General features: G+C 38.7%; 1 protein-coding gene across 2 annotated transcripts in view; it reads right to left on the bottom strand.

The window, feature by feature from the left end:
* Positions 1 to 10,812, bottom strand: part of PRR16 (proline rich 16) — a 198,630-nt gene extending 187,818 nt beyond the window's left edge. For both annotated transcript variants that reach the window (XM_038551894.1, XM_038551908.1), the window contains exon 1: positions 10,749 to 10,812. The gene's annotated coding sequence lies outside the window, so the exon portion shown is untranslated. The remainder of the gene's footprint in view (positions 1 to 10,748) is intronic.
* Positions 10,813 to 13,255: the final 2,443 nt, after the last annotated feature.

The raw sequence follows: 13,255 nt of genomic DNA, 5'->3' as shown, positions 1-13,255 counted from the left end.
GTGCTTAAGTAAACCTCTCTACAACATCAATTTTTTCAAAGTATATTCCAGCAGCTTCAATTAAAAAAAATGTTTTTGAAACACTGCATACCATGTGCCCCTCTTATATATGATGAAGGTAAATATCAGGGTGTTAAAGTCTGAAAAATCTTATCTGTTTAATTTTAGTTTCCAAATTTATTTTATTTGACCATAGAATCCCATAACTTTCCATGTCTTGTTTTTCCCTTCCCATCCCTTCCCTTACTTCTTCCTAAAACATAACACCTGTAAGTATTCTGCTTAAAGAATTTCATGGAGCAAAATTTAGTAAGATCTATTCCAAAACTTTCTAGTGATGATTACTCTTGATCATATTTTGCTTTTCCTAAGAGTTGATTCTGTATACCTAGATTATTTGGTATAAGAGGGCTTTATCAGAAATCATGTTGTGTGTTTTGGTAGTATTTTTATGCTCACGTGTTTTTCCAAAAAAAACCACAAATTTTGTTCTACTTTTAATCAGGCTGCATTTTCATAGATCCTATTTTCCATCCACTGCCTACTGTCACATCATCATCTCCCTTGATGCTCGGTATCAAGCAATAAAACTCGAATGGAGCAGTACTATTATCCTCACTTTAAGGTTAGGAGCCTTAATTGAGATCACACAACTGTTGTAGGACAACCAGCAGCACAAAGCTGGTGTCCTCATTCTTGCTCATTGAGCTTCTACAATGAAAAGCTTCCCAGCTCGTTAGCCTTTCATACCCTGCACCCCTGATTCTCTTTGCTGTCTTTCAGTGCCAAAAACTTGCATATTTTCTGCTTTAGGTCAGACACCCCCCTAAAGGGGAGAATTTGCCTATTTATAGCTGCCTGATAACCAAACTCAATCTTTATTTGCTACAGGATATTTGGGAATAGGAGAGCAAGAAGTTGGGAGGGCTCTATTTGGTTTGAATTACTTAAGGAAAAGTAACCCATTCTCAAATTCAGATCAAGATTTATTCAAGAAACCTCAAAGACTGTGACTATTAGAGTGAATCCACTCAAAGGTTTGGGTTAATAATTCTGTAGCAGAACAGTATGAGCTATAACAATCGGACTTTCCCTGCCTCAAGGGCATGACAGTGTTTTCTATGAAAGGAAAGCAGTTGTTCAAATGTTGCCCATCTGGAGCCATAAAAGAGCTCAGAATACACTAATGCAACCAAGAAAACAAAAGGGAAAGCTTTTTGCCATGTACTTTCCACCATGCATTTGACACACTGGCAGCTTAGTAACATTCTTGACATTTCTGAGCTGTTTGGTAGAGCAGCACACGAACAGAAAGTGTGACTTAGACTCCACTGGCACATCATCAGGCTCTAGCACTAGGTAACGTTCAGCTAGCTCCTCTTTTGATAAGCTGAATGCCAGGTAATTTATAGCGAGTGAACTGATGGTTGGAACGGTGTGAAAACCACACCGTGTACCCAATTCTGCAATAATATAACCACTGGATTCAATTTGCTCGTGACCCAGGATTTTCACTTATTTATTGTTTTATGAACTGCAGCCTCCAAATCAATGACTTATGTGATACCGATTCTGGTAGAGGTATGAGCTATTTCTCATTTACGTGACAACATGCATGTTTCCAGGCTTGAAACTCAGGGTTGTAATACACAGGTTTTACTACTCCAGTCATCACTTACATATTATAAAATTAATTCAGTAGTCTCCTTTTGATTTTGACATGACACATACCTTAAAATCTTTTCCATTTTGTAAGAATAGCCCAAGTAAAGCTAAAATGGAGCTCCCCAGTCCCTTTCTACTAGGCTGATTCTGCAGCCAGAAAATGCAGGGTGGACGGCAGGAAGGGATGAGAGAGGTGATGAATGGAGCCTGATGAAGCAGTCACCAGAGCAAGAGTTTGAATTAATGAAACCAGACAAACTGTCCACTAGTTTTTGCAGTGATCTCTGCACAGAAGACCCACCTGTGTGGATTACATCCATGCGTTCCTTTATTCTCTGCTTTCCACACTAGTTTATTTTTTTTTAAGATTTTATTTGTTTATTAATGAAAGACACAGAGAGAGAGAGAGGCAGAGACATAGGCAGAGGGGGAAGCAGGCTCCATGCAGGGAGCCCCACAAGGCACTGGATCCCAGGTCTCCAGGATCACGCCCTGGGCTGAAGGCGGTGCTAAACCGCTGAGCCACCCGGGTGCCCCCACACTGGTTTAGACGATGGGGACTAGAGGGAGAATATTCCTTTAGCATATTTCCTGCACAGCTGACTGTGTCCGCAAGTTTCACAGCCCTTGACAAAAGCCTTCCTGGGTTCCATGTATTCCCTTCTCCCCACTTTTCTCTTCAGACCTCGGCGTCACCTCACATTCTGAACCACGGCTTGATGTCACTATACCCTGAGCACACTTGTCACCTTTTCTTTTATTAAACTCTTTTCAAATTACCCTATGTGAAAGCGCCATGTTTTACTTCACCCTGCTTTATTATACACAGTACAAGTAGAACACGTCTACATACATATGGCTGGCCAACCAGTTGGGGCCCTACTTGCACAAATATAAAAGAACTGTGTAGGAATTCCTTTACTCTCAGAGAAGAGTGAATGAGGGTCCCAGCTTTTCTACTAAATTGACAGTCATTGCAGGAAAATAATACGTACATGTGTGTGTGTTTTATAATAGAGGGTGTATCTTCAGGCTCATATTTCCACCCACATGCCCACCTTGGAATATGAGTGCATTCATAACCAGTTTATTTAATAAATTACTTACATATTAGCTCAAAACAGTAGAATTTTGGCAAATTTAAATGATCAAAGTAACACATTTTCACAGGTGCACAAAATTTTATATATTTCTAGTGTTTTTTTCTTTAGCTCTTCCATTTAAATTGTGCAAATAACTTTTCCATCATATACACCTTGTTCAGATTATTCTTCTAAGCTATAAAACATATTTGGGAACTATTAATGTGTATAATTGTGCCAACTGTTTCTTCCATAGGCAATGTCAGGCAAATAAAAGAGATTGGGCAACACGATAGGTGGAAATAAATATTTTAAAAATGCAGTTGAATTATTTTTAACTCCTGTGGTTACATCTTTCATACAAGAATAGTCAATTGTGCTGCCAATTAACTTGAGAAGAATGTATTAAAATTGTTTTACATATTAATTATTTTAGAAACTCTGTTAGAAGTTGTTTTTTTTCCATGCCATGCTGGCTTATTCTTCCTATTTAGGTGTTCTCATCTGAATATTTTATAATGACAGATGCAACTCAACCCTGTGCAGTATTTCACGGTATCTGCATTTTGCTATAGAGTTATATATTGTTGGACTCCTCCAAAGTCTCCATTTGCAAAGTCTCCACAATAGTTCTATAAAATGGAAGGCTTGAAAGACACATTGGATGGATTTTCACTGAGGCATGGAGAGAGTGATCATATTCTCAAGAAGCGCTCTCAGGGTATCTGTTGAGTGTGAATGCATCTGTCCTTTGGAAAAATGTAGCTGAAGTTAACATGCATTTAAATATTATATGGTCTCATTCATTTGGGGAATATAAATAATAGTGAAAGGGAAGAGAAGGGAAGGGAGAAGAAATGGGTAGGAAATATCAGAAAAGGAGACAGAACATGAAGACTCCTAACTCTGGGAAATGAACTAGGGGTGGTGGAAGGGGAGGAGGGCGGGGGGTGGGTGTGAATGGGTGACAGGCACTGAGGGGGACACTTGACGGGATGAGCACTGGGTGTTATTCTGTATGTTGGCAAATTGAACACCAATAAAAAATAAATTTATTATTTAAAAAAATCTCAAAATGTAAATAGCTGGTTGTGGTTTTAAATGTTTCTTTGCCCAAGGTGTCTGATGATTCTGCCTCCTGAAATTTTGTTTCCAAAATTAGATGCTGGATCACTAACAAAAGTATTAGGTGAAAGCAATCTTAACCAGTGTTAATATTCCTTCTTAATGTGATCAGAATACAGTAATGTCCACCTGCATAGCTCCTCTTCCAGGCAGAGGCTGTGGCTGACAGATAACTATGGGAACAACATAGGGGCAACTATGGGAAGAGGAGATATAAGTGGTGGCAAATTGAAACCCAGGTGGGAGGGTAGAGCCCTGGGATGTAAAATTAAGTAAGACGGGAAAAGGCCAAGATGTAGCTCTGCACACTAGAAATTGTATGTTTTCACATAAAGATTAATTCTTTAAGTTTGATGCATAAGAAGACAGCAGAGAGTAAAATGAGACCATTTCTTAAGGCAGAAATACACCAACTCTAAGTGCCAAGAATAAGCCTGGAATCATACATCACGATGTACCTTATGGTTGTACCGGACATGTGTACTCAGGTCCTCAACAGTACCCAAGAGGAATATGGAAAGAATAGGGAAACTGGCAGTCCATGATTGCTGGCAAACACTGAGATGGGGAACAGATCTCCTCAAATAAGGATGGGGCAGGAGCAGAGCGAGGGAGGGAGAGTGAGAGAGAGAGAGAGAGAGAGAGAGAGAAACAAAGAATATGGGGACTGATTACTGCAAAAACAAGTACAAAAAAATAACTTTAAAAATAGCAAAGAGGATGATTGAAGAGATAATTTAATAAAGAAACCAGAGGAAATACTTTTATAAACAAAACCCATTTAAAAATATCAATGAGAAACCAGAAAATATGGCACCTATGGAATAACACCAGAAAAGTATAAGACAAGAATAGGTTGAGAAGTCAAGTAAGATACTTGATCTTTGAATATTTCTGGAATATGTATCAAATTTATTAAGCCCTTGGTACATTTTCTGTAAATAAGATACTATTTGGCATATTCTCTGATCAAAACACAATATATCCAGAAGCTAATAAAAACTTTAAAAGACATTATGAAATGAATAAAAGTATTCTTAGAAATCCCTATCAGATCTCATTAATAAAATGCTTAGTAAATAATGCTAATGAGATCACTAGCCTCTGAGCCCTATGAAGCCACTAAAGTGCTTGTCTTATTCACTGTTGCATATCTTGTGTGGACGTGCCTGGCACTGGTATATACTCAGTAAATATGTAAGTAAACATTACTATACTATGTTGGGTTCCCCAGTAGCAGAACCTGAGACAGAGATTCTTGCCTGAGTACTCTCACGGAGAGCATGGAAGGATGTGAGGAAAGCAGAGGACTATAAATAAAACAGGCAATAACAAAATACCATGGACTTGGATGAAATAAGAGTCATTTATATCTCAGTCTGGGAGCTGGCAAGTCCAAGATCAAGATGCCAGAAAGGTAAGTTCATCTGAGCCTCTTCTTTTGCCTTGTAGATGTCCCCCATCTCACTGTGTCCTTACAGGGAGAAACAGAGACCAAGGGAGTGAGCCTCTTTAGGGTTTCCTCTTACAAAAGCAGTAATCCCATCATGAGGGCTCTAATCTACCCTATGAGATCTAATCTATGATCTCATCTAGCTAACTAACCCTAATTAGATCCCAAATGCCTCATCTCTAAATACCATCACCATGGGGCATAGGGCTTCAGCTTGTGAATTCTGGGAGGACACAAACATTCAGTCCATAACAGTGTCAGAAGAAGACTGACCTCCTACTGTGACCTAGTGTCGTCCCATCAAGAGCTCTTAAACATGAATTGCACCACCAAGGCTACGTATATAAAACAGACACTCTGAGTACATCATGTTTTAGGAGTCATCTCCAAGGATGACCCAGCTGTAAGATGTCTCAAGGCTGCCATTTGACTGAGATGTCCCTTCTGGTCATTACACCCACATTGCTTTTGATGATTAAGTGCTGCTCCCTGAGTTTGGCTACTCTGGAATTCTCTCATCCTCACTGAGTGATGGAATTGTCCACTGTCAATCCTGTCATACAGAGGACAGCCATTATTGAGGTAATTAGGAATGCTGGTGTTCACCAGCACATCCTTTATTGCTTTGGCATTTGCAACTGGAGTCTCTTCCAATTTTCCATAGCGGATTCATTCTAGCACTTGCTCTTTTCTGAGACTCTAGACCCATTCTTGCACACTCTCCCATAGCTATTCTGCTAACTCACTGAAGGTGAGCCATTGAGTTTTGCAAGTTTCTAAGAATCATCCAAGAAGCACATTACTATCATCTCCAAAGGCCTGGGTCAAGGTGTTAATTTCTAAGGCATGCAACTAGTGCCTCAAATTGAAAACTCTCTTATTTCCACAATTATATTTTTGTCCCTTCTGGTTCAGGGTCTTTAGTCTCCACTCACAGACATAGTCTCCAATTGATTTTGGCATGTACTAGGCAGGTTATATTAGCTAGGTTTGATAGCTCCTTTGGCAAAAAAGTCCTCTCTTCTCTTCACATAATGAGCTCTTCCCGTCTCGAGTCATGCTCAGATTTGACAAAATTATTGGTATGGTGGCAAGGAGAGTAGTTGAGGAATAATCCTGAATAGGTCAAGACTGCCCTGAAAGGCAAATACCAGTTATGTCTTTGAACAAGGGTGCCCATTTTTCTCTAAAAAGGCAGAACAGAGTAAGTCCACAGGCATAGAGAGCTTGAGGGAATCTCGGAGTTAGTATATTTCAACTGCCTCTACCTCAATATACCCATCCTTAGTCTCATGTACCCACATCTTTCCTATCAAAGCTTTGATTCTAGCTACTGACACTATATATATATAAACACACAATACACATATATAATGTGTGTATATACAATACACATGTATATATATACACACATACATATATATATGATTGATACATATGATATATGTATTTGATTGAATGCTAAGCATTTGCAAAGTCCTTGATATGTTTCCTATGTCCTTCAGAAAAACCATGCCTGGAACATATTCCAACTCCATATCTTTTAACCTAGTTCATTAAAAACAGAAATTTATGGGCACCAGGTGTGTACAAGGCATCTCAGTGGATACTTACTGCCTTTTCTTGCTAATTTTGTGTTAATCAATGTGACACCGTCACTCATACCCATGCCCCTCTGTAAAAACCATACAGCCAGAAGTGTTTTCCTCACTGCACGCTCCCTATATCCACACCTGTAAGTAAGGGCTAATTACAAAGTTCTTTGTCCAAATGGACTAAAGATCTCAGTGTTCAGTTTGCTGCTGAGTAACCTGTTTGCTTTAGATAATAGAGGTAATCAGGAGAGGCACCTGGGTGGTTCATCGGTTAGGTGTCTCCCTTTGGCTCAGGTCATGATCGTGGGGTCTTGGGGATCATAGAGCCCCTCATCAGGCTCCTTGCTCAGTGAGGAGTCTGCTTCTCCCTCTCTCCCTCTCCCCACTGCTTGTGCTCTCTCTCCCTGTCTCAAATAAATAAATAAAAGCATATATATATCTTTTCATATATATGTATGTATATAATATATATGAAAAGATGTAATCAGGAAATAATAAATCTAGACTGTTGGTTTGGACAAGAAAACCACAATGATGGACACTTGGGTGGCTCAGTGGTTGAGCATTTGCCTTTGGCTCAGGTCATGATTCTGGAGCCCTGGGATCAAGTCCTACATCCGGCTCCCTGCAGGGAGTCTGCTTATCCCTCTGCCTATGTCTCTGCCTCTCTCTCTGTGTCTCTCATGAATAAATAAATAAATGTTAAAAAAAAACCCACGATGATAGTGGGAAGATACTCAAGTGGGTCCTGAAGAACATATCACAGGAAACTTGAGTGCTGTCTTCCTGCTCCCTAGAGATCACCTTAGAAATTTAGACTATCGGGACACCTGGGTGGCTCAGTAGTTGAGCACCTGCCTTTGGCTCAAGACATGATCCTGGAATCCCAGGATCGAGTCCCACATCAGGCTTCCTGCATGGAGCCTGCTTCTCCCTCTGCCTATGTCTCTGCCTCTCTCTTTCTGTATCTCTCATGAATAAATAAATAAAATCTCTAAAAGAAAAAAAGAAATTTAGACTATCTTTTCAACTCAAAAGCTTGGATGATAAGTCCTTGATGAAAAGTCTGTGGTACAGCAAAACATGAAAAAGATTTCATCTGCATTGTTCCTTGCTATGCACTCTGCCCAATCCTTTAGATGCATTAGCTCATTCCATCCTTCTAAACATCTAAAGTTCCATAATGTTTATCCCTATGTACAGATGCGAACACTGAGGCAGAAAGAACTTAACTGGGATCCCTGGGTGGTGCAGTGGTTTGGCGCCTGCCTTTGGCCCAGGGCGCAATCCTGGAGACCCGGGATCGAATCCCACGTCGGGCTCCCGGTGCATGGAGCCTGCTTCTCCCTCTGCCTATGTCTCTGCATCTCTCTCTCTCTCTCTCTCTCTGTGTGACTATCATAAATCAATAAAAAAAATAAAAAAATAAAGAACTTAACTGCATGTGGAGGTTTTCTTTTTTTAAAAAAAGATTTTATTTATTTATTTGACAGAGAGAGAGAGAGACAGAGACATGAGCAGGGGGAGGGGCGGAGGGAGAGGGTGAAGCCGACTCCCCGTTGAGCAGAGAGCCTGATGCAGGGCTCAATCCCAAGACCTCAAGATCATGATCTGAGTCAAAGATAGACGCTTAACCAACTGAGCCACCCAGGCACCCCTGAATGTGGAAGTTCTGCACAAGAAGTAGCAGAGTTCTGAATTGATCCCAAGGCTGACTGACTATAAATTCAGTAGCCTTACCTGCTACTGCTAGAGTTAAAAACAAAAACGAAAACACAAAACCAGGAACGCCATTCATTATCTGTCATGACTCTATAAACTTGACTATGTTTCTTTCTATTCTTTCTGGGTTTCAATTTTTCTGCACAATGACAACATTTTATGTTATGAACCTCATATATTTTCCACCTGTAATATTTTGTATTTCCAATTAATCATTTACTCAGTGAACTTGTATCAGGTGCCTAGAAATGTTAAAGTACACTGCTTGATGACCTGGGTAGTATAAGTCAAATACTTCACTTTTCTTGCCTTGCTTTGTTTTTCATAGGAGATTTTACCAAGAGACAAAAATAAGTCACCACCTGTGTCCTTTGCTTCTTTCCTTTGCTACATTACATCAACAATACAGACACACAGGTGCGTTTTTTTTATCTTTACCAATATTTGGGCCACATATTTCTTGCCATTAATAATATTTTCTTTATTCTAAAATCAGAGAATATTTGTTAAAAACACTCCATGTTTATGTAACTGACAAACTGTTTTTCTCATTTTCTTTCCAGCTCTTTAATAATGAAACAATGAAAAAAAGGGTCTGGAATGTTTTCTCTGATGGCTGAAATCTATTACTTGGACCATAAAGTTGATGTCAGAAAAAACACAGGATCTTTTATGATCACACATTTTTACATCCCAGAAGCTATAAATGTTTCCCACATAAGTATCAAAATACTTTTGCTAGTCTATTCCTCATGTTTCTAGCAGCCTTACACACTCTACATGTGAGAAATGATTACTCTCACCATGATTCTCTATTGTATGTAACTTTATTAATTACTCAGTATGTTTTCTCATACACTGGGCCCTCTTGTAGTATTCATAGATTTAGTGTCTGTAACACTTTCATTTTGAAAGAGACATATTTGAAAGACATATCCTTGTTCTCCTAAAATGAATAATGCCAGAGAAGACATCTATACTGAATTCATCTACATTGAAATAGTATGTGTCCCACTGGCCACAGGCTCGCTCTGCTGGAAATCAGTCCACCAGGTATTTATAGGGTCAATTGCACTGGGTATTTGTTACTTCACTAATCCTTTTTCTGTGCTTTTCTTCACCCTCACTCTGTTCTTCATCACAGGTTACACCATTTTTCTGCCACCTAGCTTCTCTTGCCAACTGGCTTCTCTGCAGGTTTAGGCAAAGGTGAAAACAGGGAAGCAAGAGTAAGAAATGGGAGTCTTTTTTCCTTTCCTACAGGATGGTTAGACATTGTGGCAACATCCTTAGCAGTGGCTGCATCTCCTTAGCCCATGCAGAACAGCCCCTCCCTCTGTGCCCCAACCACTGATGGCCATTATTCTAGCTCCCCTTACTTTTTACTCCTCTTACTCTCCAATTTTTGCATCTGGTATCACTACCTCTTCCCTCTGTGCCATCTGCTCCCAGACTAATCATGCTTTCAACATATGTTATTAATCTTTGGTTTGCCTCCTTATCTCACCATGATTCACCAGCAACTCTATGTAAACAGTTCCTTGAATTTTATTCTCTCTTTTTGAAAGACCTAGTTCTGGTTTTCTCTCTCTTTCTATTTTTTTGATTGGTTACATAGATTAACCCACACTTATTCATTTCCCATTCATTCACCCAGACTTCAGTACCTATCAGACTTTTGAAAGGCAGTGTAAGGGTAAGAGTACACCTGGAAATAAGATGCACACATTTTCCCCTTCCTTTATGAAAACTACCATCCAGCAGAAAAGACAGATACTATATACTAAGTTGTGGATGTGATATGTATTGTAAGAAAAATGATCTGATATTACAGGATCCAATAACAAGAGAAAGTAAGCCAAAATGAAGGGTCAGGTGAGAACTTACTTTAAAAATATATTCTACCTAACTTAATTTCCCATTTTACAAATGATCTATAAAAATCTCCATCAGTATTTGCCTTGAGTGTATTGAGTTAAGTGCCTGGGCAATGTGAAAAGGAAGAAGACTTCTTCTATTATGCATATTCTTCTACAACCTTTGAGTGATGAGCTAACTGCATGTAATGCATATTCAAAAGCATCATTTAAAATTATCTGTACATACCTTAGGGACCCCTGGGTGGCAGAGTCAGTTAAGTGACCCACTCTTAGTTTCAGCTCAGGTCATGATCTCAGGGTCATGAGATTGAGCCTTGCATCAGGCTCTGCACTCAGGAGTCTGCTTGAGATCCTCTCTCCTTCTCCTTCTGCCCCTCCCGCTCATGCTCTCTCTCTCTCTCTAAAATAAATAAATCTTTAAAAAAATAAAAATACAATAAATATCTGAACATTTTAAAGATAGAATTTGGTGAATATTTTTTCTAATTTAAATACATATCCAGAGAAGTGCATGACAATTCACTATGGTCTTACAGATTCTCTGACTAGTAGAAGGTCCCCAATACGATGAAGGTGACATAAAATACTTCAAATATTTCAGCAAAAATTGTGAGTGTATGTAAGAAAACATGTGACCCCAGATGCTTACATCATAAAGGAGCATGGATGTGCTAGTTGTCTGTGTAATACTTCATTCAGAACCTCCTGCAGCCACACTAAAGAGCTACAGGGTTTGCATGTGCAAATGTAAGTGCTGAAGCCCTTTCCTGTATGTTACCTTGCCCTTTATTTAGCTTGGAAAGACCACCTTAGGCTTAAAGCCATTGTGACTTGTTTTCATACTTTCTTTTTTGTGTGTGTGTGTTCAAGTTGATCAAAAATATTTACAAATTATATAGCATTTCCTTGGTGCTTGTCTGGCTCTGAGAATGATATTATACATAAAATACATATCTTCCCCTTTAGGAATTTTTTTGTCTGAGAGATGCAAACAAGTGAATGAGTTTTAGATAGATAGATAGATATAGATATAGATATAGATATAGATATAGATATAGATATAGATATTGATAGATATAGGTGATATAGATATAGATACAGATGATATAGATATAGATATGATATATTCCAAGAGGGAGGTTGACATAGTGTGTTATGTGAGTCCAGGAGAAAGGCATCTAGCTAGACTTGGGAAATCAAGGAAAGCTCACTGGAGGATAGAAGAGCTAACCGGAAAAGGAACCAAAAGTCTCTATTGCCGGAAGTACACAAACCAGTTTGTTAACTCCTTTTTGGGTCACAGGACTAAGGTCGAACACTGGTTAATTTTCCAAAGAAGCAAAAAGAACATGATACTTAATTTATGAGATCCAGTTTATAACTGCTATACAGACTATATCTTACTTGCATGAACTGCTAAACCCTCACCAATTGGCACATCAGGATGATTGCTACTGAAAGAGATCCCACAACATGCCAGCCTCAAATATCGTTTTCTTAGAACTAAGGCAGAGGGTTTGTTTTACCCTGAGTACTCCTTATCCTCATAAAAGCATTATAATTAGAATAATAATTAGTAAAGTTGTTCATTAGTCTTAACTAAATTAGACATTAGCTAGACCTCAAAAATTATAATACACACCTATTATTTGCCAGTTATTCAGGTAATTTGCTTTATGCCTAATGTATAGCCAAATGGAAACAAAACAAAACACAAAAGTACAGCCAAATAAAGCCAACAAACCAACCTCTCTTTAAAATTTCTTCATAGCAGAGTCCCACGCCTGCCCTTTTCTGTGGCTCCCTTCTCCATGGCTCCCTTTTCCATGGCTTTGTTTCTGTTGGTTCTTAACTTGACTTTGACTCTCAGTAGCTTTCTCTGCCCTGTTCTGCAAGAGAAAGTCAGAGAAAGGTCAGAGAGGTTCTAGCAAACATCCGAACTTACTCACCATGGCCATACTCCCTCCATCATGCTATAAATATTTTATTTCATCTCTATTGGTTTCCTAGCCAGGGTGGTTGTGTGGCCATGATTCCAAGTTCCCCTCCCATCTTTTTCTTTTAGTAGGTGGTGGAGTTTCTGTTTTTTGGATTTTTGTTTTTTGTTTTGAAAGGATAAGGTCATTAACATGATTTCTCTCATTGTTCTTAGTTGTCATTTCACCAATACTAAATCTTTCTCACTTCTAACCTCTCTCAATATAGACAGAGAAACACAGTCACTGCTTTCTAAGATTAATTATTTTATTTTGGTTCTTTTTCACAAACAGTATTTTTAAAACCAAGCAGGTATTCTTGCTTTGTTGTCCTGCATTTTTCTTTTAATTTTTATTTTCCCTACGCACTTGATCCTTTGTCTTTGTCCATAGATGTACCATTGTCTGCACTTTATATGAACAGCCATTGCTTGATTATACCTGTGTATGAGTTTATTTGTCTTTGTCTCTCACGCACACAAAATACACATGTGCAAAGGCATGTCTTATATGCATGTATTATATAAATTCTATACAAACATAGAAACAGGGAGGGAGTGAGAGGCTAGGGAGCTATAGAAAATGTTTCTTAAGACTGAAGTTTGAATCAGGTTCTGGAATAATCAATCAGATTTTTTTAGACCAGCAGTTTTCAAACTTTATCTCATGTTCTTTATGTTCTTAAAAGTACATGAAGATTCCAAAGAGCTGCTGTTTAACTGAGTTTTAACTCTATTTTCATACTATACTTTGAAAA

The sequence above is a fragment of the Canis lupus genome, chromosome 11, assembly GCF_011100685.1.
Source record: "Canis lupus familiaris isolate Mischka breed German Shepherd chromosome 11, alternate assembly UU_Cfam_GSD_1.0, whole genome shotgun sequence".
In the NCBI taxonomy this organism is placed as follows: domain Eukaryota; kingdom Metazoa; phylum Chordata; class Mammalia; order Carnivora; family Canidae; genus Canis; species Canis lupus.
The sequence above is the reverse complement of the archived record's forward strand: the minus strand, read 5'-3'. Positions and strand labels throughout refer to the sequence as shown.